The sequence below is a fragment of the Atta cephalotes genome, assembly GCF_000143395.1.
Source record: "Atta cephalotes unplaced genomic scaffold scaffold00003, whole genome shotgun sequence".
NCBI classification, from domain to species: domain Eukaryota; kingdom Metazoa; phylum Arthropoda; class Insecta; order Hymenoptera; family Formicidae; genus Atta; species Atta cephalotes.
The window spans coordinates 8,457,950-8,461,696 of NW_012130067.1; positions in this window are offsets into that span (position 1 = coordinate 8,457,950).

Here is a 3,747-nt window from a genome sequence, read left to right on the forward strand (position 1 = left end):
GCTGCTGCTTTAGTTTTTCTGTAAAAAAAATTTATTCGATTATTTATTAAGTTAGAATAGATAATTCGGTTATATCGAATTACAAACTAGTTTTCTCTTGATTTTTCCGAGTTAATAATTAAATAATAAAATTTTTTTATCCACTTAATTTGTATGTAATTCTATTTATTTTCGTTCGAACATATCTTCAAAAAATTATAAGCAAGCATATAATTATATCTGATTAAGCTAGCTGATTCAATATTTAAATTGATTATTTTAACTATTTTAGAGTTTTCAACGATCATTAAATTTAAAAAAAAATAATAATATTTCCGATAAAATAATAATCTTTACTTTTTAAGAATAACAATTTAATTCATACTGTTTTAATTTTTGTATATTTTCCGGAGTCTAAATTATATTTATTTTAAAATGAATAAAATATTGATTAAAATGATGTTATCTTTTTATTATAATTAAAATAATATCAAAGCCTAGTTATTTTATAAAAAAAATAATTGACCAATACTATAATATTTAATAATATTACATTTCCTCTAGTATAACATACAGAGTCTTTTGCAAGAATTTTTCTATTGTGCTATATACAATGATACAATGTTGTTATATATAGTCAATGCTTTAATTCACTTTAGAATCAATCCAATTTTTTTCTCCCTTTGATCGCATTACAGAATTGATTTTTAAATCGAAGCCTTTGATTTATACACTGACACGTTTCTTTTTTCCTTTTTAGAATCTCTTGTCGACACTTAATTTTTGTAATCGCGCGTAAATTTTCAAGATGTTCGAGCAAGCACAGAAAGAACATTTCGCGAATATATTACTAACCGTGAGGGTGAGCTGTGAATCGACGGGCGGCTGAGGAGTGGCTGAGGCTCGAGGGCGTCGCGACGCCAGATATAACGTCTGTGGCGGGATACGCGATGCTACCGAAGATGGGCACGCGAGACGCCTCGAGGGCTAGCCAGCGAGTGCTGCCCACGCCTAACACACCGATAGACACGCGAGTGGTGGTACACGGACCAGGAAGCCCGGGTGGCCACGACGTCGCTAGGTTTGAGAGACGCCTTTGAGTGAAAACGGTGACGACGTCGTTCGCGACGCGACACAAGTCCTAGTCGTCGTCATCATTCTTCTTTCTTCCCTTTTTTTTCTGTCCTTCATTTTTCTCTTGTTCTCGTTCTTTTAGAAATCCCGCGACCAATAAATATCTCCTAATCTAGACACGGGTTGCCATCACCGTTGCTGCAGTTAACAGTTCTTCATCTATCACAGCTCATAAGAGATTGTCTATTTTTAATCTCGAAATAGATCTTTTAATTGAATATTATACAGAGTAAGGAGGTTTTCAAAATTGCAGTATTCGATTTTTTTTAGAAGGATTTAAAATACTGCAATACTTTTTCTATTGCGATCTCATCACTGTGTTATAGTTGAGATCACATTTTTTAAATTTCAGTTTATATGAAAAATATTGAAAACGTTGTAAAATTGACATTACATTAAAAATTACACAATTAAAGAAGATTATACAAAAAACGTAACAAAAATATATAAGTTTACTTTAAATGAGATATGACATATAAAATAAACTTTACGAATCTTATGGATCTAATTGATTGTTCAGCAATTTAATTTTTGGAAAAAAGTATTTTAGTATATATAAATAATTAAAAAAAATATATATATATATACATTACATGTATACAAATAATGTAATTCATGTAATTTCCATCATTTTATTTTTTATTTCATTGTTTTCTTTTTTTTTGGTTCTCGTAGTCATTCTCGTTGCTGAAGATGCTTTTGGCATATGTTGGAAATCCCCGACGCTTTGCGGCGCTCCTGAAAATATCCACTCATGGCCAAATCAGGGTATTAACGCGGGACGATATACTCCTCGGAAGACAAAGTATTTTGATGCTCAAAAAATTCGTTACAAAAAAACGGAATATTTACATACTCACACACATATACGCACGCACGCACGCACGCACGTACGCACGCACGCACGCACGCACGCACGCACGCACGCACGCACGCACGCACGCACGCACGCACGCACGCACACAGAGCTACTCGTTTGCGTTGCAAATTCCTAAATTTTCTTTAATTTTTGTCGCATTTTTGTTCTTTTCTTGTGATCGATAAAGCGAACAACACAGTCAACTCACCATCGTGGCCATGACTGTACCCTCAAGTATTTGGACAAATTGCCAATTGGCAATTTAATTTATTCGTATAATAAAATGTTGCATGCGCTCCTCACATAATAATTCATTGTTAAAACGAGAAAAAATAAAACAGAAAGGAAACAGAGCTAAAAATAAATCTGAACAAATCATTTAATTGTTGTTCAATTTGCTCAATAGAGAACTCATGAAACTCATCAAACTTCTCAGATAAAGCTGTAATTCTGAAAAACAGAATTACTAAGACTAGTGAAAGAACAGTTTGTTTTCTTAATTTGATACATTTCCTTTCATTCCTTAGTTTTATTTTTTTACATAAAAATATTAGAAAAAAAATATTGATAATCTATGTTGCTTGAATGTAATATTCACACCTCTGTACGATATTCAATTATTGATTAATAGCAATTTTAATCTAAAATTCAATTAATGTTTACAAGATGAAGACGTCACTATAAAATGCTATTCTAGTTTTCATGTTGTAATTTCTATGCTTATTCTTATCATTAATACTCGTTCTGCCAGATTCTTAATACTAAAATTAACTAGGTAGTTACCATGTGACACTACATATACTTGCAAATAAAAGCTTATATCTCATCTTTATATACTAAGAAGCCTTATTCATGCTTCATCATTTGTATATTATATTATTCTATACACGCTTTATTCGATTTATCGTTTCCATACATTCTCAAAATTTTATTATATATACGTAATTTTCAATTAGTATTTCAAAAAAATCAAAAAAATTCTTTGTGAGTTTCACAAAAATATATTTTTTTGATAGAAACCGCAATATTAGATCTCCTATTTTGAATTTCTAATTATAAACATCAAATTGCAGCGAATCTATAAATCCTTTGTAACAAATTTTTAGGAGATTATTTTTAAATATTGCCAGATGGAAAAACCATTACAATGGCACTGATTGTCATATTTTAAAACAAAAAGTGCGAGTATAATGAATTATAATAAATTTTACTTAAAGAAAAAGTGCAAGATTTAAAAAAAAGATCCATCATCTTTAAAGATCATGAAATAAAATTTATTCATAATAAATTTACTTTTTTGTCAACGATGATTTTATTGAAAAATATTTCAAAGACTAAATCTAAATTATTTTCAAAATTCTTATTAAATATTCTATTTTATTTTTGCCATAAATAGCTAAAAACAATTTCAATGCGCATAAGCTTAAATATGTTTCAAGGAACGTCGATTTCTCTTTTAAATCTGACAAGTAGATCTGGATCATTGAATCGTTTTAGAAAATCATATAAAATGTTATATAAAAATGTTATATCTGGAACCTTTGTAAAATCTAGTACAGCCTTGTGCTCGTTGAAACAAATTCATTCAACAGTTCAATGAATTACACGACAAAAATATTGGAAACAATGAGATAAACATGTATTATCTCTTATAAACACATATAATTGAATTTGAATAAAATCTCGTAAAATTATGAGAAATCATATAATTTTTAAAAATGATTTATTTACAAAATATATCTAAATATATTCCTTAAATTCTCTCTCTCTCTCTC